This window comes from Mixophyes fleayi, chromosome 4 (assembly GCF_038048845.1).
Source record: "Mixophyes fleayi isolate aMixFle1 chromosome 4, aMixFle1.hap1, whole genome shotgun sequence".
NCBI classification, from domain to species: Eukaryota; Metazoa; Chordata; class Amphibia; order Anura; family Limnodynastidae; genus Mixophyes; species Mixophyes fleayi.
The window spans coordinates 42,620,924-42,645,209 of record NC_134405.1 but is presented as its reverse complement, the minus strand read 5'-3'; the positions used below and the strand labels follow the sequence as shown (position 1 = coordinate 42,645,209).

Sequence of the window (24,286 nt, the reverse complement as noted above, 5' to 3'; positions counted from 1 at the left end):
CAGCCAGTGGATTAAATTCCTTTACCCTTGCTTGCATGCCAGAGTAATTTTCAGCCATATTGCTTGCAGGTCTGCCCACAGTAATCCATGATATTAAGGATTTCTAACTTTAAACATTCTAACAAGTCATTTGTGAGGTCTACATCTTTATGACTCTGAAGCCTTACAAAGGTATCTCATTCAACACATATTGTACAGTAACACTTTACTGATCAGCATGGGTTACATCTGGTGTTGAATCAACTGACAATGAGAAACACTTGCAAAAGTGACAATGTGATTGGTCATCTGCTATACTATGAGTTCAATAAACTCTTTAATAATGGTTGGTGACAGATATTCGGTTTTGCCTCATCTGGTGTTTCCAAAGTCCTGGCTATTCTTTGTCAGAAAGGGTCAAATTGTGCTATCAACTCTATGCACCCAAGAAAATTACCATTATACTTTGAACCGATAGTTTCATCATAACCCTCTCTCTGATAAAGGTTTCACCACTGCTACAACTCTATGAAATAATACACATCAGTATTGTTGACTTCCATGAACTGATGACCAAAATAGCTGTCCATGTGACCTAGTTTTTCATTACGTTCCCGTGCTAACTACAGCGTCGGACTGGTCCAGTGGGGTTCAGGGGAAATCACCGGTAGGCCCCCGCTGTTCGATGGCCTCACCCCCTTTTGCTAGGGGGCAGGGTCAGAATGCAATCGGTACAGGGGAGGACAGGTGTAAGGGGCCCTGACTTGTTTGAGGGCTTTTTTGTCCATCTATTATCCTGGCAGCGAACCAAATTGCTACTATTCCCGACAAAGTACATTGGAACAGGCACACGGTAGTAATCTATTTTGACCCTAACAGGCATCCTTATCAGGCAACACAGTGCGTTCCACAGTGGAACGCATGGGTGAACTATGAAATGACACAAGCGTAACCCCGCTCATATAAAGATTTGTGCACATTCAAGCAAGAACGGATCGTCTGTTTTTCATCCAGCAGTCCATTCTCCCAGGCAGCCCACAGACTGAAAACATTTACAGTTGAGATGCTCAGGCTCGAACTTAGCAGATCCAAGAACCGAGCCGAGCCAGCTTTGTAATTTCACGTGCCCTCTGAATTGAAAATGAGGCAAAACATCATTGTTACGTCGTCGAATCTCGCAAATTTTGGATTCTCTAAGTACCACCCCCCATGGCGATCCAGCGCCATTTCACAGAGGGACACAGAAGGGGTAGCGCAGTTGGGCAGCATCATAGGTAGAAAAGAAAGAGGAGGGGTAGCAGTGTTCTTCAAAGTCTCCAGTGACATTCAGGAGAGCTTCTAAATTTGCAGTCACATTGTGCTGTGCTATATAAGTAACACACAAAGAGGAGAGCTCCATTGCTCCATTGCTAAATGTCATTGCTGAAATAGAAATACTATGGCTGGCTTGCTTGGTCTTCTGTATTTGCAGTCAAATTGTACGGTGTTGGATAGGTTACACACAAAGAGGAGAGCACCATTGCTCCATTGCTAATTGTCATTGCTGAAATAGAAATACTAGGGCTGACAGGCTTGGTCTTCTAAAAAGAAATTGTAATAATAGGGCTGTCAGTGTTTTTAAAAATCTCCAGTGACATTTTACTGTGTTATAGCTCATACAGAAACAGGAGGGGTGACATTGTTCTTGTCACTATCCAGTCTCAGTCATGATGATACTAATCCCTCTTCCTCATGTGCTAAAGTCTATGTTCAAGTGCATAGTGGTTTTAAGTCAGCGAAACAAAAATGTAAATAAAAAGATTGTACCTTTTTAAAGAAAACAACACCTCTCTAATAAAGGTGAAAGTTTACTGTAGAAACATAAAATTGCCAACATGCCATTCTACCCAAAATATTACCAAGTATACCAGCATCAGCTAGCTCCCTTCCCTCAGCTAGATCTCAGCACCTGCAATCTACACTGTCATCATATTCACCCTCATCAGTGTGTACATCATCCTCAAACAATTCTAATTCATCCCCACTGGAATCCACCATCACAGAAATCTGTGTACTTTGATGTAATTGCTGATAATAGCCTTCCTCATGTAATTTGTAGTTCATTTTACGGAAGAGCTGTCACGATTTTTGGGCAATTCTTTTAGACCAGACCAAATGTCAAAATGTTGTGCTGACTCATCTGTATCACCACTGGGTGTCTTGGGAAAGCTACGTTTTTTCCTAGCAGCAATTTCCAGAGAAACTGAAGGAGGAGACGTCATTGTGTCATGTACCACTTGAGCTGTCAGCTTGCTGACCAGGAGCTAATTGCATCTCTTGAGATCTGGGTCAGTTGGAAAGAGGAAAAGACATAGCTCTTAAACCTATGATCAAGCACAGTTGCCAGAATGTAATGATCCAATTTCAAGATGTTGATAACTCTCGGATCCTGGCGTAGTGAATAAAGTACTTAATCTACAAGTCCAACATAATTAGCAGAATTGCTTTGTTTCATTTCCTCCTTCAATTTCTCTTGCTGCTTTTCAAAAAGTCTAATTAGGGGAATCACTTGACTCAAGCTAACAGTGTCTGCACTCTCTTCACAGGTGACTACTTTGAGTGGTTTCAGCACCTTGCACAACACGGAAAGTATTCTCCACTGCGCTGGACTAAAGTACATTCCCCCTAAATTCTATTCTTCTTGCAGCTGCTGCATTCTCCTACATGCTGTTGCAGAATCCCGAAAATGACCCTAAATATTTCGGGACACAGACAGCATCTCCTGCATGTCATTGCCATTTTTTAAAAAGTTCTGTACCACCAAGTTGATTGTGTGAACAAAACAGGGAATGTGATGGAATTCCCCCCGCTGTAATGCTCTAACAATATTGGTGGCATTATCAGAAATCACATATCCTCAGGAGAGTCCAAGCAGGATAAGCCATGTTGCAATGTCATCCCTTAGTTTTTCAAACAGGTTGTCAGCGGTATTCCCTCTGACCTGCGCTTTGTCTCATCTTTGATAACCACCTCTCACTCCCGCCTTCAAGACTTCTCCCGTGCTGCTCCCCACTTATTGAATTCCCTACCACACTCAATCAGACTTTTCCCACAGCCTTCAAATCTTTAGATGCTTTTTGAAAACCCATCTCTTTTATAGAGGTGACCTTATCTTCGATAACACTTTTCACACAAATGCACCCTCACAACTATCCCAATCTCCACTCTGAGCCACACTCGCTCCTCTTGTTTCAGCTGTGCCCTCTTCCCTTTAGAATTTAAGCTCTCTAATGAGCCGGGTCCTCCATACCCTTTGTTTTCATTTCTCCATTCATTTTGTCTGCCTTGTATGTCCTGTTTTACGTATGTCTTGTTTTATGTATGTCCTTGTCTTCCCTACTGTATGGCACTGTGGAGCCTTACAAATCTACGATAATAATAATAATAACAATCTAAGTGAAGCAGTTGATACACAGAGTAGCCTGCCTTTGAAAAATGCGATGTTCTTGGGTACATGCTGCTGCTGTCCCTGCCGGTGAAGGCGAATCACCAACCCAGTGGGCTGTCATAATCATATAATCTTAAGTTTGCTCAGTTCCGCTTGTCCACATATCTGTGGTTAAGTGTACAATGGGTAGAATGGCATTTTGTAGCCCAATAATTACATTTTTACAAACCTTCTGGTAGAGGTGAGGAATAGCTTTTCTAGTAAATTGGTGTTGTGATTGAATTTGGTAACAGGGACAGAAGACCTCAAGTAAATGTCTAAAACCAGCTGAATTAATAGTGGATGTTAGACACAGATCTAATACTAGCATAGTCGCCATGGCGTCTGTAATCCGCTTTACAACTGGGTGACAGCTTTCATGCTTGCTTGCTCTTGCAAAGGATTGTTTAACAGTCAATTGTTGTAAACTACTAGTAGTCTTCTTCTTGGTCTGCTTCTGGGTTGAAGATCCACCCCCAGCAGCAGGAGCAGCAGCAGTGGGCCTAATGCTCAAGGATTCTTCTGAGGAGTCTTGGATAGGGGAGTAGTCATCACGCCTTAGACACTTGGATGCTGGACTAACTCCGATCACTTGTAAGGATATTCATGATGAAGGTGTAGATTGCAGGTGCTGGGATCTAGCTGAGAGAAGGGAGCTAGCTGATGCTGGATTGCTTGTTGTATTATTTTTTAGCGTAAGTTTCTGATTTTCACAAAAGCTTTCCATGAACTTGCTTCAAATGGCGTAACCTGGATGAGGATCCTAGATGGCTAAGGTCCCTACCTCTACTGACTGTAGCTTTACAATGTTACAAATGGTTAGACAACTGTTTTCAGGATTTGGGTAAAAATAATTCCACCGTTAAGAGGTGGATTTTTTGGTCTTATGCCCAGGCATGACAATGGCCTTCTTATCACTGGCAAGAACTGCTGTAGTCTTTGTTTGAAAGTGTTTGAAAATAATATTGTGACCTGTGAGGTGGTCAAATTGACTGCAAATGATTTGCAATTAGTGTTATTGAGGTTAATAATAATGTAGGGGGATTAAAAAAAAGCAAAATTATGTGATTTTAGGTCAAAAGAAAAAAAAAGGGATTTTAGAAAAAAATAGGGATCCAAAACCAAAAGCAAAACACGAAGTTAATCCAGATCTAAAACTAAAACCAGAACACGGGGGTAAGTGAACATCTCTAATTTACAGCTTGATGACAGCAGTCAACGAAGAGAAGAACTATATAATATGGGTGGAAGGTACAGAGCTCACCAGAAACTTGTGATGGATTTCGCTATACTGCAAGTCAGGGTGTTAAACTTCTCTCACTTTATTCCGTATTGCGGCAATTGCCCTCTTTTATCTGTACTGAATGACTGAAGGGTCAGGGGAACTTGCATTTTTATTATTATTACAAGACTTTATGGCTTAATTCCTTTTCTCTCTGTTCATTTGCTGTAAATCTTATTTTCCATATCTCTTTATCGCAAACTGAGATAAAATCCCTCTCCTATGGTGTGTCTCCTAATTGTGGCCACAAATGTAGAAACACCATATAATAATGATAACCCAGGGAGAACCAAGCATATTCTAGTTTTAATGGATTCTCTACCAGCATTGAAAAACTGTTTATATGTTGAAGAATATTAACAGAAAAAATGATAAATAATCATGATCACATTTTTAAAAGAAAGGAAATGAATCAACTGGAATGTAAATAACAATTGGCATACATAAGCAGGGTTAATATGAATGAGTTAATACAGTGCGCTCTCTTTATATTACTGCCCTACACCAACCCCATTAACCCATACTTGCCCACTTTCTTCAGCTCCCTTCCGGGAGCCAGCCAGTGGAGGGGGGCGTGAGGGTAGCGGGACGGCCAAAATGACATCATTTTGGCCCCGCCCCCTGTGACGTCATGACGCAAACGCGTCATTTGACAGCGGGGGCGGGGCCAAACGCCGCGATTCACTGGGAATCGCGGCGTTTGGGATCTAATTCTGCCCACTTCACTAGGAAGTGGGGCACTTCCTTGTGAAGTGGGCAAAATTCCGGAGATAGCCACACTCGTCCGGGAGTCCGGGAGACTCTCGCAAAATGCGGGAGTCTCCCGGACATTCCGGGAGAGTTGGCAAGTATGCATTAACCACTAGGTAAAGTCTCTGTACTAAAGTATATTCAAATGTATTTGTTTCATTATATGTTCACAACTTAATAACACTGCTCTCAGCATAATATCAGTTTTAAGCTGGTATTTTAATAAGTGGAGAAATAATTATATCTAGAGTTTTCTTTGGAAGGGGGTTAAATCAGACCACTATCTTAGAAGTTGTGCTCCAGCCCTCTTTTCACATATTTGTTAACTTACCAAATACTAGTGTTTGGGCAATTGACAGCACACTGGTATGATCACATTACATGTGTCATAGTTACAAATTACAGATGAAGCCACGTCATAAAAAATTGCACTGCTTGTTACACCGGTTAAATCCAAAATAATGAAATATAGAAGATGTGCATGAATTGTATGTCTGTGGCATTTCAGACAATGGTAAATAGTTGGTTATATGTTTCATTGAAAGCAGGCATATGTATAATATCTATTTGGTGATATTCTCACTAACCCCTATGAGCAGTCACACATAAAGCTTCAAGAGGATAATTCTGCAGGAGTACAGGGCTGTCATATTTGCATGATTTACTATCACAATATTCAGCCATTCCTAGCAAATGCAGAGCCGGATTTAGACCTCATAGGGCCCTAGGCAAGATACTGGTTTAGTGCCCCCCTCCGTGAAACAATATTAACTTTTAATAGGTACTAGAAAAGATAGTGCAGACAATGGTATACCAATAAATAATAACTTTTAATTAAATCTTTACATAAAACAGAGTGCAAATAATAAAGGGCTCACCGTGTATGTTACCATAAACTTCACATGAACCTTAAAATATAAACCTTTGCATGCCAATAAACACACGGAGACGTGAAATAAGTTATTAAAAATTGGCAGAAATTTTATTATAAGGATTATATTAAACTAAAACCTATGGTGGCGGAGAAAGGGCACTGCGGAACAGCTCTCAAGCTGATCACACAAGATCACTTTGGGGACAAGCGCAAACCGCCATAAGTCCGCAAACCACGGGGAACAAATCCCTACACAAATTGCGCTGAGTTGGCGTCAGAGTGACTGCCCCTTTCAAACTCACGCTGCCCTCCCTCACCGAGCCGGACAGGGACCCTCCTCACCGAAGGGACAAAAGGAGTTACTGGTGCCTCAAAGGGGGGCAGTGACCTACGACAACTACCTGTGCGCCCACTAATCAGCCGCTGAACGCAGTGCCTTCCTACCCCGCTGCGCCCCACAGACGCCGCAGCCCGCCACCAACTAACCGAGAACCACCGACACTCATAAGATCAGGCCAACCTAAGACCCATCTACCACACCATTTTGGCTCAGTGCCACTGTGATCCATGATTAACTTTGCCCCTTGTTGGCCAGCGGCCCCGTCTGCCCAACCATCACACTCCAGTGCCTCTGTGATTCTGGATAACGTTAGACCTGGGATGGCCAGCGGCCCAAAAAACGACTGAGTGACCGATGACACACGCCATCATGGTTGAAACACCATCACCTGAAAGCAGAAAAACCAGTGTTAACAAACCATACCACTTCAGGTTTGAAGACAGGTCAGAATTAGAATAAATCACCGAGAAGGAAAGCGTGTTGGAAACCGGTCAACAGAAAGGGATAAGGGAAGGATACACATACGGGGAGCAGGCCACCCAGGCGAAGGTAAACAACACCCGGAAAAACCCCGGCTGCACACCACTAATCAGGACTTACGCCCAGGGAAACCCGGGTGAAAATCCCTTCGCGCCCCCGCGTTAAAGCGACGAGCGGGAAAAGCCCAGGGTAGCCCACCAAATGGAGGGAGAAGATGGGATGGGGAAGGGAAGTAGGGTGGGTTGGAGGACCAGAAGAGAATGAAAATTGAAAAAGAAAAACTGTGAAGGCAAAACAAAATTGATTAGGCATCACAACTATCAATCAGCAACACTGTCAATTCTAACGTAAGACTCATAAGCCGTGGATTTCCATCGGCCCAGTGCTTTTATGGTCTCAGTAGAGGACCCCGCCATGGCAGCAGATGTGGCCGCCTCAATCCTAAATGAATGTGTCCCGCTGATTAAATTGAGAGACTGTAGGGTCCGCTTCAGAATGGCTGAAAAATTGCTATTTCGTCAGAGGCATACCATTACAATGACATAGAAACAAGCTGACCTGAGGTCTTTTATTTACAATTGTAACACTAGCTTAACCGGGCAAATATGGCTATTTTGCTGAGTGGGTAACTGTACCCATGAGCCCTTGCTGCTCTGATCAGTCTTAGATCTAATTATTCTACAGTCTAAGATCCCTTCTCCCAAACTGACATGCACCGCTCTCAAACCGGACTCCTGATGTCCCCCAGGCCCAGTAACTAGTTCTGAAATTCAAAATGCTCCGAAAAATGCCCTAGAAAACGCTAAACTACATAAGAGCCTTTCGTATTAATTTGATGTGACTAAAACCAGGTTCCTTATCCACTCGCCCAACATGTTAGAGGAGATTGGCAAACGAGCATCGGCATGAGAGGGATGAACTCTCACCCCCCCTACAGGGCCTTGCTAATTAAGAACCCTTTGTAACAACCGTGTAGCCATGCATCCTAGCCATAAATGATATCCCAGCCAAGGTAGATGCCGTAGAAGTTCTAGACTCCTCATCAGAGAATCTATCCCACATAAAGGCAAGCATCGCGTCACGCTGACCTGCCTAAGATCGTTCATTCTGTCTGTTGAACAGCGATAACCACCTACATGCCGACTGGTATGTTCGTAGGGTGAAGGGGGCTACCGCTTGCTCTGCGAGCCCCCTATGCCGGCTTGATGATCTGCCAAACACAAGGGGGACACAGAGTACCAACACAGTCTGCCTGGGGAGCCAAACTGCGAAACCTACCCCATTGAAAACGAGACAACGCATCGGCTAAACTATTCTGCACCTACAGGACATGTTTTAGCCTTACACGAGATATCATTCTCCAAACAGCGCAAAAACTAGATGACGCAGCAGATATATTGCATGCTGAGCCGAGGCACTCTGTTGGTCGATCGACTGGACCACCCCCCAGACCGTCGCACCAAAAGACTATGTGCTTACCCCGCAATGTGGGTGCCAACAGTTCGATTGCCACCACAATCGGGAATAGCTCCAGGACCAGCAAGTTCCTGGTAATACCTTCCTTACGCCAGACGTCGGGCCAGCTAACAGCGCACCAATGCCCGTCCAGATAAGCCCCAAAAACAAAACCGCACGCTCCGGAGGCGTCCGTGGACAGGTTGGTCTCAAAGTTAGCTATGTGTGGAGACGGCCAAGTACGCCTGACGTTGAACCCCATTGAGGAAAATGAGCCGGATCTGCATATCATCCCTGATCTCCCTGGATAGCCGTATAGCCGCGTGCGGCCCACTCCTACCCGCGGTGGCTCACTGTAATTTTCTACAGAAAAACCCTCCCCATGGGAATTACCCGGCAGACAAAATTGAACCTCCCTAACAAGGACTGGACCTGCCTCAGTGTACCGGAGCTGGAACCTAACACACCCGCCATGTCCTCGTACATCGTAGTCACCTTGCCAGCTGGGAGCCTGCAGATCCTTGCCTAAGTGTCGCTCTCAATTCCGAGGAATGAGATACACGTAGTTGCCCTCTGTTTTGTCCGCTGCAATGGGAACGCCTAGCACCCTAAACAAAGCCTTTTGAAGTCGTCAAGATAATGCGCATCCACCGACACCCCGTTCCCACCTGAATACACCAATGCAAGAAACTACTAAACTTCTAGAATAGCGCACCGGAGATCAAACAACCCATGGGCAGACAGTGATCAATATAGTATCCGCCAAGATGCCGAAAAACCCATGTATTGATACGATTCCGGGTGAAGGGGTAACAACCTGAAAGCCGACTCGATATCGGAATCCAGCTAAAAGGGAACACCTACCGCATTCTTGCGCGAAAGCTAGGGCAGACTCAAAAGACTGATAGCTGACCGGGCTAAGGGTGACGTCGATTGCGTCATTCACAGATTGGCCAGCAGGATAAGACAAATGCTGGATCAGCCTAAACTTTCCCTCTGCCTTCTTGGGGACCACACCTACCGTGACCAAAATCAGGTTGGGGATAGGCGGAAGCCAGAGCGGGCCAATCGTGCGCCCAAACCAACCTACTTTCCTATTTTCTCATATAACACTTTCTGCAGAGCAAGCGCCGATTTCAGATTAACCGGCGAAGCTGTGGAAAAGTTACCCTGAATGGGGAGTTTAAAACTGAGATGGAACCCGTCGTGAAGAAGAGCCGCAGCGTCCCTGACATCAAACCATGCGAGCCACTTGTCCAGTTCCGCCAAGCCAACTGGCGATGGACCCCCGACTCGGCAACGCTGGACCAGTGCCTCTTCCCCTTCCCCCAATTCCGCAGGACTTTGCAAATTCCACGGCTGGATGCTTTCCGCCGCATGACGTGCAGGTGTGCCTGAATCTACAGGAGGATCCTCTCTGGCGAGACCCTGCGTTAAAGTCATAGCATCTTCTTTTCTTGTGGGGAGGGTATTTTGTGCCCTCCCCGGGCCCTGAGACCTCTGCTTATGTCGCCCTCTGCCGCCAGGCTGCTCAGTCTCATAAGCTCCAACCAGGTGTCAATATCTTTAGACCCCCAGAGGCAGCTTCACTCGCCCACCCCTACGCTTCCTGAACAGCTCGTCATATGCCGTTCAAATTACCGGGCCGTCCTTTACGAACATCCCGCCAATAAGGTGTCTGTATCTCCATACATCAGCCTGTTCACCGGGCCTAGTCTCCAGATATATCGTAGCGAAAATACAGAAGGCATTCACCCATCGAGGGAACGATCGGTACCAGTCGTTTCGCATGCTGCCGCCAAAGCCTACTTGTCCTCGCCAGCCAATGGATACATGTCTACATACTTCCCTCGTTTTTCTATCCAGCATGCTATGCCTAATACCATGCATAATTTGAAGGGTTTTGACCTGCCCTACATCACTCCGAACCACTGACTGTTCTGCGCTTCCTGCCTGAGGTGTCTGTTTACTGCGCTTACCTAGTAACTGCGTCTCTAACAACCTGATCAGTTTCCTAGGTCTGTCATCAGATCCAGAAGACTCACTGCTCGTGAAGAGGGCTGGTGACCCCAACAGCTGTGATTTGTGTGTAATAAAAGTATTAGACTCACCCACGGGAGCCATCGTCCCCTCGCTTGTCCCTGCTGCCGTCCCGGCACTGGCTGAAGCGACCTGTCCGACCGGCATAACCGGAGTCGACTCCTTGATGTCCCTTGCAGGCATCCGTCCCTGTGAGTGTGACCTTGGCTGATCACCCTTGCCTCCTGCTCCTCGACCACTGGTTCTGAAAAAGAATATAGGAGAGTGGGTTAATTTCTAACAGGATAATCGAATCGCTGCTGCGCCTCCCAGGTACGTGGCCGCCGTCGTCCCCGCTGGATTATGCTATATAGCATCCCGCACGAGAATAAAAATGCTGACTCCTCGCAATGCTGTGGGGAGGGGGGGCGCCCTAACGTAACGTGTCCTGGATGGCTCCCAGCCAAGACCGACCGGGGCAACCACATCTAAAAATGGGAAGGGCCCGTGAAACGCGCAATCGACGCTACCATGGCTGTAGTCTATAATTACGTTAGCCTGCCATCCACGTGCGGCTTGAGTACTATCATCTGTTGGAGATAAAGATAGGTGGTAAAGGGGAAGCCTCGCAGACGTTCCATACCCTACATTAGAATTTGCACGCTCTGTCTGTATGAACTCCTTCCACCTCCCCGAATAGACGTCCCCATGTATTCTGTGGTAAAATGGCCACGACTGACTCTACTCGCTGACAGGGGGTCCCCACTAAAACCGCACCCCCCATGATGAGCCTCTGCTACTTTGGGTCAAAAACGGGCCAGGGGGAAAGAAAAACTGGTGAGGGACAGAGGAGGGGCGTTGGGGGGGGGGGGGGTTAGACAGGTTTATTCTTTCAGAACGGGATGGGGGAGGGGGGGTGATAATGGGACATGTCAGTGTGTTATAACTGGGCATTTTAGTGTGTTACAACTACTGTGGCCGTGCTCCCCCTGGTGGACGAGCCCGGCCATGACTAGGAGGAGGGTTCTACAAGCTGCCAGGATGGTAGACCCAAACGGAACTCGGGCAGGAGAGGGGCTTACACTCCTGCCTGCCCGCCGCCTGCCTACAGAGACAGCGGGGCCCCCGGCGCAGGGGAGAGCAGCTCCCCACGCTGGGACCCGCGACCTGCGCATGCGCGAGCGGCCCTGCAACTCAGACTGAGCTGCCCCGCCGCAGCGCGCTGACAGACAGCTGCCCGCCGTGTCCAGGGATTGGAAGGAGGTGAGGATGCTGGGGCACATCCACTTGGAGCACCTACGTGAAAGGGGAGAGGGTGCTGGTCTGGCCATACCCGGAGAGTACTGAACCTGGGCAGGGAGAGTAAGGTGGCTGACAGTATGGGGGGGGGGGGGATCTACACCGCGCTGGCCGGATAGAGGCACGCTTTGGACGGGGCATGATGAAGAAAGGGGAAAAGGAAATACAGAAAGGGGGACGAGGATAAAAAAAAACAAACAGGAGTCAGGAAGAACGGGGAATGTAAACAGAATAGGGGACATGGCCGCATGGGAGGATAAGGGGAGAGAGGAGGGGGGCGACGGGGGGGGGGGGATAGTTGGCCCTAAACGGAGGAGAGGACGCCCGGATAACGGCAGACAAACAAACTATAAAAAACAAAAAAGACAGACTACAGGAAAAACACAGGAGGCAAGGTACAGACAAAGCAAAAAAAAAAAATAGGGAGAAAAGACAGACACACAAGATACTTATCTTTTCCTGTGCTCCTCTAAAGGCTCTCTCCCTCTGGATCTCGTGCTGCAAGTGAGGCAGAGCAGGAAGTACAGCCTGCTATATTCAATCAAAGTCCCTCCCACGGAAGCAACCCTTGGTCGGTCCACACCCCATGTTAACCCCTTAAGGTAAGTGTTTAGCTTATTACAAACCCTGTCGCCCTTTAAGTGCGTTCGTCCTAAAAAGCCTCACTTGTCATGTTGTATATAGCTTTAAATGCTAAGAATTCTTACCCCAAGCTTTTTTTGTAACTATACACTTGACATAAAACACAATGCAAACAATCTTCTATTCAAATTTTGTAGTTTTTCTACAGAATAAGAACAGTTAATAGCAATTGTATTACCTATACGATACCTTACATTCTATTTTCCTGCTGAAAATGTCATCATTGTGTATTAAGCTACATCCAAACAAAAACAGAAAAGTCAATAATCCTACACAATTGCCCCCAAATAAAATTGGCATGGCAACATTCATTCCTAAATATACAAGAAATTACATACTGAAGGTTTTTTGGACAACACTAATCAACTATGTTAAACATATTATCATTTCCAAAATCAGTTCTGCACTTTCTCTGCCAACTGACTGCAGCTGTTGACTAACTACAAGCCCCTAAAAAAGACCAATCACCACCTTGAAACATAAATACATTATTTGTTCTTTCACATACAGATTTCTCTACAGATACAGAAATACATATAATCGTAAAAAAGGACTATGAATCATATCCAAACTGAAGGAAGCTCCGCCACATAGGTCTATTTATAACCTACTGTCTTTCCCATGCAGAAAAAGCAATAAGCATATGGACATGTTTGAACCTCCCATTTGTGTTTGCATATTCTTGTAGTATCCATCATGTCACGTGTCAATACTTTAATGTATGGTAGAATTTTATCCATTTATTTGCATGTGATATTTATACAAGATTTAACCCAGTAGGTGTAAAGTCAGTGATCATATAACATGCAGAGGTCAGCAACCTTATACACACTTAACCAAATCATTTGCATGTGATTGTAAATATAATTTACTACTGTGTGTAACACACACTCCCAGAGAAGACATGCTCCCCCATGATTTCGCACTATATAAAGACTTGTAGTGTAATCAGCGGAATAGGTACTATCTCCTGGGTGAGCAGCAGTAGTAAACCACACAAGTCCAGACGTTTCACCATAGCAACCACAGACAGTTTATTCACCAGCTTGTAAACAAAACAGAATATAATCAAAATCCTAGCCGTCTGGCTACTAGACAATACATTTAGCAAGACCCTTTTTCAGAACTACAACTTATTATTGCTCACTGCAGCAGAGTGTCTGAGGAGGCAGCTCATCTCCTCCCCAGGTCTAAGACACTGGATGCATATCCCAGCTGCCTTTTCACAGCCACCTCCCATCTCTTGATCAGTCTGTTTTAAAGTACAACCGACAGGAACCTGGGACTTATGTACCTGCTATTTACCACTTGCCCAGAGCTTCTGTCACAGACTGAAGAGTGCACATTTTTACAATAGAGATAATTACATTTTAATAATAGGATTTTTACAATAATCGTTTAGAATGATAACTTTTCATTACTCACATTTGCTGATGAAAAGAAAGCTTATTTCAGTCCCTGCACGTTGATATTATTGGTCCAACTCTGCGCACTGTACCTTGATCCTCCGTATGATGTCACTTCAGTCCCTGCACGCCCAGACCAAGCACACTGGGCCTGTGTAAGCTCTCACAGCTCCCTCCTACAAAAAATGTATTTGGGCAAATAAGTTGAAGTACAGAAGAGAAAAAAATGTCCCCTACTTCATCACTTTTGCTCTTCCTTCACACTTCCCCTTTAGTACACTGTACTCCATCATGCTTTTGCCCTTTAATCATCACACTGTGCACCCATCACCATCACACTGTGCCCTCCATGATTTTGCTCCCCTTGTTTATTTACCCTCAGACGGCCTGTTCCACATTTCTGTCATCATGCCCCTCTGCTACTTATTATTGCCATCATGCCCCCTCATATACTTATTATTGCCATCATGCCCCCTCATATACTTATTATTGCCATCATGCCCCCTCATATACTTAATATTGCCATCATGCCCCCTCATATAGTTAATATTGCCATCATGCCCCCTCATATAGTTAATATTGCCATCATGCCCCCTCATTTATTTAATATTGCCATCATGCCCCCTCATATACTTAATATTGCCATCATGCCCCCTCATATATTTAATATTGCTATCATGCCCCCTCATATACTTAATATTGCCATCATGCCCCCTCATATACTTAATATTGCCATCATGCCCCCTCATATATTTAATATTGCCATCATGCCCCCTCATATACTTAATATTGCCATCATGCCCCCTCATATATTTAATATTGCCATCATGCCCCCTCATATATTTAATATTGCCATCATGCCCCCTCATATATTTAATATTGCCATCATGCCCCCTCATATATTTAATATTGCCATCATGCCCCCTCATATATTTAATATTGCCATCATGCCCCCTCATATATTTAATATTGCCATCATGCCCCCTCATATACTTAATATTGCCATCATGCCCCCTCCCTTAATACCTGTTTCAAACTTCTCTGACATGGCCCCTCCGTTAGTTAACTTACCTTCTATTGTCCGATGTCGCACTGCCGCTGCTCCTCCTCTCTGCTCAGCAAGTGCTCCTCGCCGACTTCATGCTGAAAATCACGTCGGGAGTGACGTCATCACGCCCAACGTCAGGGTCCCGTCGGTCAGCTGACTTCTTTTTTTTTTTTTTTTTTACATCTTTATTTTCGCCGTTATGCTGGCGGACAGAGGGGGATGGCAGGCGGAGGGGAGCGCCCCTCTGCCTTGCCTACCCTGCTCACCGTCGGCTCTGACAGGGCCCTCTAGGTACCGCTGGGCCCTAGGGTGCCTAGCGGGAAATCCTGCCCTGAGCAAATGTGAACAATTCAATAAGGAACTTGTTGCATGGAATTGAAAAATTGATAAGCTATTAAATTACTTTAAAACCCTATATGTTATAAGTGGCTCTTCCTTTGTTATATATCTTTTGACATTATAAACACAGTCTACCTTTCCTGTTCTTTCTATTAGAGGTACTACATACAAAGAGGTTATAGACTCCACATAGACACAGCTCTGAAAAAAACGTATGACATTAGAACTTGGCAGAATTGATTGTTATCACACGCAGAAAATTCTTAACATTTGATGTGTGAGTGTAGCACAAGGTATGAATTTGTAATATTTAGTGAGGTCTTAGGGGCATGTGGGGAGGTCTGATGGCATCTGGGCAAGGGGGGGGGGGGTAGGGGGGCACTTCCTGTTTCATTTTTATTGGGCCCCATAATTTCTGATGGCAGCCCTGATCACCAGGGCCCCCCACAGAGGAGTAGGTGTAGGTGCAGCCTGTGCTGCTCGGTAATGCAGAGGAGTTCCTGCTCACTGCCTCTGCTGTGCTCTGATTGGCTGATTGACTGTGTCAGACAGAGCACAGAAACCTCTACCCATACTGCCATTGAGGAAGCTGGAGGCAGTACTGCAGGAAAAGGTAAGTGTATCGGAGTTTATGTTTCTGTGTGTATGAGACAGAACGTGTGTCAGTTTGTATGTATCAGAGTGTGTCGGTGTGTATGACAAACTGTGTGTATGAGAGAAGGGGTGTTTGTCAGTATGCATGAGAAATGTTTTAGTGTGTTTCTGTGTGCATGAGAACTGTATTAGTGTGTGCCCGTGTGTTGCTATTGATTTAACATCTGGGATGGTTGAGAAGGGGGGGCTAGAGTGTTCATTCATGGCTCGTCTTTTCATTATTCTTGTACCTATCCTTTTTTCCCAAACAGGAAATTTGAAATAAGAGAGCAGGATAGCTGCCAACTGTTCTGATGGGACAGTCCTTATTTTTGGTGACTGGTCAGCTTTGTACTGATCTAAGGGCTGAAGCCCAGACTATGCACTTTTTGTATATACTGCATTCTTATATGCTACAATATGGCACTAGCCATGTCCTTGGCAGGCTGACCATGCCCCCTCAAGTCACACATACAGGTAGCTGGCCACACCCCCTCTGGTGGGCCCCTACTATGACATGTCCTGGTGGGCTCTTCATGTCCCAGTCCAACACTGCTAACTAAATGCAGTTTCGGTGTGCATCGCTTTCCTTGTGTTTTTTAATCTTCTCTTGTGATTTTTTCCATTGCCATGTGAAAACTTCCCATTAGTGTACAATAAAGGCAGTAAAGTGATCCCTTTGAAGCACTGTATGACATCCATTTTTGGTGATGGACAACAACATTAGGCCAGCATCCAGTTTTTAAAGAAGTAATGATGTTCTTTTGGTTTAGCATGAGAAGGAGTGTAGTAGCACAATGACTTCTGATATTCATCAGATTCACATTTATTTTGACAGGTCTCAACCTCTAGCCTTTTACCAGCCCCATAGAGGTGAAACTCCTGATAACTAGCAAAGTGAGCTACAACATACTCTGGTAAACTGGAACACCCAGAATGGGCCTTATGTATGGAGCCCACCCTTCTCTATCTATTCATAGCCCATGGACCCTTACGAGCCTACAGCAGAAGACACTCTTTGGGAACCTTTTCCAAAACAAAAACAATCTCCCTGAGGTTTTAAAGCATACAAGACAGATAGCCAGTGACATATACAGTACTGCTAGCAAAATGCAAAGTGAATGAACAGAAGAGAAATCTAAATCAAATCAATATTTGATGTGACCACCCTTTGCCTTCAAAACAGCATCAATTCTTCTAGGTACACTTGCACACAGTTTTTGAAGGAATTCGGCAGGTAGGTTGTTCCAAAACATCTTGGAGAACTAACCACAGATCTTCTGTGGATGTAGGCTTGTTCAAATCCTTCTGTCTCTTCATGTAATCCCAGACAGACTCGATGATGTTGAGATCATGGCTCTGTGGGGGCCATGTCATCAAATCCAGGACTCTTGTTCTTCTTTACGATAAATATAGTTCTTAATGACATTGAATGTATGTTTAGAGTCATTGTCCAGCTGCAGAATAAATTTGGAGCCAATCAGATGCCTCCCTGATGGCATTGCACAATGGATAAGTACCTGCCTATATTTCTCAGCATTGAGAAATACAGGCAGCTACTTGGTGCCATATGATTTCTGCAACACTGTACAGAATACAAACAGTACACCATACAGGGTACAACACCACAGAACAAAAACTAGTAAAACATAGACTTCAATAACTCCAAGCATAACAAGTACTGTGATGTTGGAGGAGAAGAAATGGTATAGAGACAGAAGGGAAGAGGACCCTGCTTGTAAGAGCTTACATACTAAAGGGAGAACAGAGAGACAGCAGGCACAAGAGGAGTCAGTGGAGACGGTCAAGCGCAACAGGAGCACATACAGGGAAGAGGGACATAAGGAGAATAAGCATGGAGAAGGTTACTTGGATGGCTGGTAGGCTTTGAGGAACAGATACGTTTTGTGTGCCCGTTTGAAGGTGTACAGATTAGGGGACCGTTGGATGGAGTAAGGGAGGTCATTCCAGTGGAGGGGGGCATATATTACAACTACTTACATTAGCTTATTTCTGCTCCAATCCAGTGATTTCCTTCTGGACAGCGAGTTACATCCAAGGTATGATGGCTGGATGTAATATATATTAATATTCGTACAGGTACCTGTAAATTGTGCAGACATCCCTCTATAAAACGCATGTGATATAAAGCCATGGTTATAAGGCTGTATGTGTTGACACATCCTGCAGTATGACACAGCTCTCCCAGGGGGCTCGTCTAGGTTGTCTGCACATGTCAATGGCTGCTCCTCTAGATCCAGGGTGTGCAAGACACATTTTTTTTTACTTCTAATTATTATTTTTTTTTAAAGACACACAACTAATTGTTCAAATATCAACAACAACAACTTGAGCGCTCCCAATTGATTATGGTTCTATAATAAAAATATATATTGTAAATTGTCTTTTAAAAATGTTGCAAACCAACTTAAGGGTGCCAAACCTCAACAAAAATAAAAATAACATTATAATATGGTGCGCCAATAGAACAGACCATATAAAAAAAGTGGCAGATGGCGGATGTCGTTCTAATCAAGAATGTTTATTACAATATATTATATCAACCCAACTTCAAATAGAATATTATGTATAACAATGTAATAGTATGTCTAACCTACAAAAGTAGGATATAACTACAGATCAACAAAACTGACATACCATAAAAGTTTGCCCTTTGAGCAGACGAAACGCGTCATCTTTACTAGACATACCTCTACTGATAACAGCGTATGTTTGGATAAACAACACTCGGGATCTGTCTGTATGCTGTGAAAGCTTCAAAGGGGAGGAGACTCCTCCCACACCAGCCAGAACACTCAATATATCTCATTTAGATCATGAAGATAAAGGTCACATAGTGTCCACACTGTCAGGCGCCGTCTCCGCACCTCCCACGGGCGCCGGAGATGGACGCCCTCTGCTGCTTCTTCTTGCCTAGCAACAGGACGTCCAGATCACATGATCGCGGCGCGCGCATGCGCTCTGGCCGCTCGGTTTCCTAGCTTCCTCGACGATCAGCTGGGCTGATCGCCGGAAGTCTTATCTTCTCATTTCCTCCCTCCTGGTATTTACGTCCTCCTCTGGCACCATGTAGGTGCCAGAGTATTGGTTCTATACACCAGCTACTCTGCAATTCTTGTGTCTGGCTATCTCCATATACTTGGCTTGTTTTTGACTACTCTTCCGGATCTCCCTTCTGTACTTCGCTGGTCATTTGGTATTTGACCCCTGGGCCGTTCCTGACTATTCTCTGCCTGATCTCCGTGGTACTGCGCTATCTGGTTTCCGACTCGGCCTGTCTGACTACGCTTTATCTATTGCACTGGTGACTATCTGGGAAAACCGCGACCTGCGCACTTCACGCAGCAAAGTCCATACTTCCTTGCGGGGGTCCCTGATGAACACCGGAAGTGCGTTAGACTCCGCGCCTCTCAGTTTAGTCGCGTCAACACCAGTCAGTAGCATTCTCCAGTGAAAGACGTGACACACACGACATCTAAGGGCTTATTTTGGGACCCGTATTTTATATATGTGTGAATAGCACCGTAACTAGGTGCCAGCTGCTTTTGGGTGAGATTATGAATATAACAGTTTTTACACAGCTCTTCAATTAACTGAATATTTCAGACTCTGAATCTTTACTACATGCCCAGAATTTTCAATTTTACACAGAGTGTACTGGCCACACACTCTGTCTTTTTGATCTATAATTGTCACTATTTTTTATATGGTCTGTTCTATTTGCGCATCATATTATAATGTTATTTTTATAATTGTTCAAATATATTGACTATTATTACTATTCCCCCATATGCAGCATGTAAATTAATTTGCTCGTATTACAAAACTTTGTCTATTTTATTAGTAGATAGACCTACCTTGATAAAGAACCCTTATCCTTAGGTCGAAACGCGTTGGTGGGTGCTATCTGCAGTTATGGTGAAACCTACCAAATGTAACATCTGGATGACACCATCTTTGTTGTGATATTCCCATTATAGCATCTTTATTTACCAGACGATTGCCTTTTCTCCAATTCGATACTGGGACGGATGAATGAAAGATTTTTATGAGCGGTTGTCCCATCTCCATATGAAGATTCCTTATTGACTATGTCAGGAGTTTTATAGTGTTGCACTATTAATTTTTCTTTTTTTTCGCTTTCATTTGTATCTCCTGTATTGCCTAGTTGAAAGTATAAAAAGGACATACACTCACCACAACTAAATATAAGTATTGTTTATTTGTTTATAGTCCTGTGAGAGATCAATAGTGCTTTATCTGTCTTGAATATTTGATTTTATCTGTATTAACCTGATCGAAGTGTTATAGTTGATACAAGACTGTTACAGCTGCAATTGATAGTGAAGCGCTTCTTCAATTTCTCTATTCCTGTTTTTTATTTTTACACTGAAATTTAAACTTGATATAGGGCATGCCCTATCCCAACTCTGTCTCCACATTTTAAATTTACCTCCCCCTCCAATGCAACATGGTTTTGCAACATTACTCTTTTTTTTTTGCTTTCCTTTCCTTAATGAATCAGGCCCATAATGTTCTGGAAATAGGCATATAGACATGGTTGAACATCTCATTTGTACTTGCATATTTTTGTACTATCCATATCACATATCAATACTTTAATGTATTGTAGTCTAATGTGTGGTCTAATGATAGTGATACTTTATATAACGTGCAGAGGTGAGCGCCCTGTCACGCACTTAACCAATTAATTTTCGTATGAATGCAAATATATTTATTACTGTGTGTAACACACACTCCCATGGAAGGCGTGCTCCCCCCATGATAGCTCACTGCTTCAAGACTGGAGATTGGACATTATTACAATAGAGATAATTATATTTTATTAAAAGGTGTTTTGTCCAATAATCCTTTAAAATGTTTATTTTTCATTACTTACTTTTTGCAAATAAAAAAAATGTTTCTTTCACTCCCTGTTGTTAAAATTAGGTCCCACTCTCTGCTATGGCTGTGCCCTCAGACTCCCTCGCACCTCTCTTAGAAGATGTCACCTAGTGCACTGCCCCCTTCAATTCCCTTTGCGGCCAGTGCAGGCACACTGAGAAAGTCCCCACAGCGCTTCAATCATAATACAGAATCGGATCACTAATTGACAGGTGATCGACTGGCGGCCATTGGCTGGGGGCCCTCGGGGAGAGGGTGGCCCCCATGCCCCTCATTAACCCATCTCTGCCCGGACACTCCACACCTCTTTCTGGTGTCAGTGCCAAACCTCTCCCTGCTTGCATGCACGTTTTTTCCTTTTATCTTTGCATCCCGTGACACTCTCCTGACGTGCTCCCCCCTGAAGACTTGTGGAACCAGAAAGACTCTATGTCCTCTGCGTTGAATGGGCTGTTGCTGGACCACATTGCTGTATAATTGACCAAAAGGTGGCCTTTCTGTATTAGGACTTTTAAGTCTGTCATACACAGTATGACAGATTTAAAAGTCCTAATACTGAAAGGTCTTTTTCAAAATGACAGGGAGAGAAAAATATGGGAATTCAAGCTGGTAAGAACATTCCATTCATTGACTAAAGGACTCAATCTAACACCTGGATTTATGACCCACTACATGGACACACTCCACACCCCACAGCAGAGTACAGACCTCTGAACTCGTAGGACTTTTAATCTTCCATCCATAACAGAAAACCTCCTTTTTATTACTTTAGCTTATCTGTATGATGTATCCCCCCCCCAAGTACAAATTTATTGGTGTAACAGCTCTAAAATGCTGGGCCTTTTTCTCAGTCATTCATTTGTAAACTTGCCTGATGAAGGGGACTCTGTGCTCTGAAAGCTAGCAAATAAAATATATATTTTTTTTGGGTTAGCCAATAAAGGTATCACTCCTATAATACTTTTGTCTTTTTTGACACAAAAGTATTTAATATCACACAGTACAGCAAGAAATGTAATCTTATCAATGACTTTCGTGATGTGTGGTAAGAGTCCCCCAAGTGGACAGTGCTGGTAATACAAGCAAACAGTATTAGAGATTAGAGGACAGTACATTATCGTTACACAATGCAACGTGGTGACACATGAATGACGTGATAAGTTAAAAAAGTGACACGCTGCCCTTGACGCTGTCGCCCCAGCCTCTTCTATCCGCCAGCGCCGCCTCATTCCCCAACCCTGGCACTCCAAACTCACCCGCTTCCTCCAAAGGTGCTCTCGCACTGCTGAACGCCTCTGGAGGAAATCTCGCTCCCTGGCCGACTTCCTTCACTTTAAATTTACACTCACCTCATTCTGCTCCGCCCTCTCCCTGGCTAAACAATCCTTCTTCAAGTCCCTGATTTCCTCTCAGTCCTCCAATCCCCGCCGCCTCTTTGCCACCTTCAACTCCCTCCTCTCTCCCCCTCCCCCTCCTGTCCCGCCCTCCCTCTCCGCTTCTGACTTCGCCACTTTTTTCTCTTCTAAAATTGATATCATCCGACTGAACATTTCCTCATCCCATCCCTCTCCCGCCCCCCTTATCCTTTCTCTCTCCAACAACCTACTCTGGTGCTCCTTCTGCCCCACTTCGGGTGATGAAGTTCGCTCCCTCATTCTTTCCTCTCCACCCTCCACCTGTCCTCTTGACCCTATCCCCTCTAACCTCCTTCGCTCTCTCTCTCCCACTGCCTGCTCTTACCTTGCTCACCTTTTCAACCTATCACTCTCCTCTGGTGTAGTCCCCTCTTCATTTAAACACGCTCTTATCTCTCCCATCCTCAAAAAACCTAATCTTGACCCCACCTCTCTTGCAAACTATCGCCCTATCTCACTTCTCCCCTTTGCCTCCAAATTACTTGAGAGGATTGTCTGTTGCCGCCTCACTAGACACCTCTCGGACAATTCCCTCCTCGACCCTCTTCAATCTGGTTACCGCCCCCTCCACTCCACCGAAACTGCCCTGGCCAAAGTTACTAACGATCTACTTTTAGCCAAATCTAAGGGTCACTTCTCCCTGCTCATCCTCCTTGACCTCTCTGCGGCCTTCGACACCGTTGACCACCCCCTCCTGCTACAAACACTTCTCTCTCTTGGCCTCTCTGGATCTGTCCTTGCCTGGTTCACCTCATACCTCGCTAACCGCTCCTTCTCAGTATCCACGTCTGGCTCCTCCTCCACCCCCTTCCCTCTCCCTGTTGGTGTCCCTCAGGGCTCTGTTCTTGGCCCTCTACTCTTTTCGCTCTACACCTCCTCCCTGGGGGCTCTCATCTCCTCATTCGGTCTTCAGTATCACCTTTACGCTGACGACATCCAACTCTACATCTCCTCGCCTGATCTCTCCTCCTCCCTCCTCTCTCGTGTATCTGACTGCCTCTCTGCCATTTCCTCCTGGATGTCATCGCGCTTTCTCAAAATTAACATCTCCAAAACTGAACTGATTGTCTTTCCTCCCCCTAGACTCCCCGCCCACCACATCCTCTCTATTACTGTTAACAATACCATCATCTCCTCTGTCACCCAACTCCGCTGCCTGGGCGTTACCCTCGACTCCTCTCTCTCCTTCGCCCCCCACATCCAATCCCTCGCCCAAGCCTGTCGCTACCAGCTACGCAACATTGCCCGCATCCGGCCCTTCCTCTCCCAGGATGCCACCAAAACTATCATCCACGCACTCATCATCTCCCGCCTTGATTATTGCAACCTCCTGCTTACCGGCCTCCCCCATTCCCATCTCGCCCCCCTCCGCTCTATACTCAATGCGGCTGCAAGACTCATCTTCCTTTCTCGCCGCTCCTCATCTGCCTCCCCTCTCTGCCTCGCCCTACACTGGCTCCCCATTCCTTACAGAATCCTCTTCAAACTCCTGACCGTCACTTACAAGGCTCTCTCCCAGTCCACTGCTCCCTATATCTCTAACCTCCTCTCCATTCACACCCCTGCCCGTTCCCTGCGCTCGGCCAATGACCGTCGCCTCTCCTCCACTCTGATCACCTCTTCCCACTCCAGAATCCAAGACTTCTCCCGTGCTGCCCCCCTTCACTGGAACGACCTCCCTCGCTCCATCCATCTTTCTCCCAATCTGTCCTCCTTCAAAAGGGCACTCAAAACTTACCTGTTCCTAAAGGCTTACCAACCTTCCACCTAACCTCTCCTCCACCTGTTCTTCCCCTCTCTCCTCCCGCCCCCTGTTCTCTCCCCACTTCTTCATCTTGCTCCCTGTGTGCCTGTGTTCTGTCTACCCTCCCTTAGGATGTAAGCTCATTTGAGCAGGGCCCTCTTCCCTCTGTTCTCCATACCTGCTCTTCTG

General features: G+C 45.2%; 1 long non-coding RNA gene across 1 annotated transcript; it reads right to left on the bottom strand.

Moving 5' to 3' along the window:
* Positions 1 to 6,433: 6,433 nt before the first annotated feature.
* Positions 6,434 to 11,210, bottom strand: LOC142151295 (uncharacterized). The gene is made up of 2 exons (XR_012691171.1): positions 10,738 to 11,210; positions 6,434 to 7,079 (listed from the first exon to the last, which is right to left on the bottom strand). It is a non-coding gene; the product is annotated as an uncharacterized LOC142151295 (long non-coding RNA).
* Positions 11,211 to 24,286: the final 13,076 nt, after the last annotated feature.